The sequence below is a fragment of the Haliaeetus leucocephalus genome, unplaced genomic scaffold (assembly GCF_000737465.1).
Source record: "Haliaeetus leucocephalus isolate CR32 unplaced genomic scaffold, Haliaeetus_leucocephalus-4.0 Scaffold153, whole genome shotgun sequence".
NCBI classification, from domain to species: Eukaryota; Metazoa; Chordata; class Aves; order Accipitriformes; family Accipitridae; genus Haliaeetus; species Haliaeetus leucocephalus.
In genome coordinates, this window is record NW_010972589.1 from 870,832 (window position 1) to 871,863 (window position 1,032).

The window sequence follows — 1,032 nt, forward strand, 5'->3', positions numbered from 1 at the left end:
TGGCGGCGGCGGCGGGAGGGCGGGAATCTGCTCCTCTGAGGAAAAGCGAGGGGGGTTTAGGTTTTTGCTTTTGAAAGCGGGAGCTAACGCGAGGGCGCGGCAAACCCTCCTGCTCCCTCTGGCACCACCTCAGCCTCCGCCGGGGAGCCCTCAGCCCCGCCGGGCTCTGCCGCCTGGCCGGGCAGCCTCAGCCAAAAAAGTGTCCGTTTTCTCCTCAGAGAGCAGGGCCCGACAGGGTCCGCCACCTGCCCCGAAGCCTGCAGGCTGTGCCGCACCCCGGGGTGGTCTACACGTTTATAACGGCCGGCTCTCCTCCGCCAAACAGAGGTGTGCAGGTTGTGCCACAAGCTTTCGTGTGGTAGAGACCTTGTGGGGGAATTCTTTCTCGGTGTTCTGTGACCTTTGAGACCAGTTGGCACACGCCAGAGGAGATGACCTGAGAAGAGATGGTAGTGGGTCCACCAAGAAGTAAGTGCTGGGTAATGGTGCCTTGTCACACCTGAGTTCAGTGCCTGCACCTTGTGCTGCCTCTCGGCCTCATCTGAAACTCATGAATTCTCCATTTGAAGACCTTCCCTTTCAGGAATAAGGCAGTCGTAGATTATCTGCCCCTTTAATTATCATAATGCTATTTCCCTCTTTGCCTCTTCAAAAAACCCTATCTGGTTCCTTCACCTGTCTTGGGGATTTCAGAGGAGCAGATCCCCGAAGCTGAGGAGAACATCCATTTGTTCCCAAATCTCAGAACCTGCCCTACCGTTGGCACGAATAACAAAAATGTCGCTACTTTAAAGCAGGTTTTGCCTCACATATGTGCCAGGTTTGTTAGCCATGACAGGGGTAGCCATTTCCCCTTAAGAGGAGGAAAAAAAAAATAATCTTAGAAATGTCTTTTCAGCGATACATCCCTGAATTTCAAAATCTATTGGAGGGGGAAATTACTTTTGTGTACAACAGAGAAAAGGTGTTGTTTTATTTCCTTGAGTAAAAACTCGGGTTTGGGAATATGTGCTGTTTGCCCTAACTTTAGCC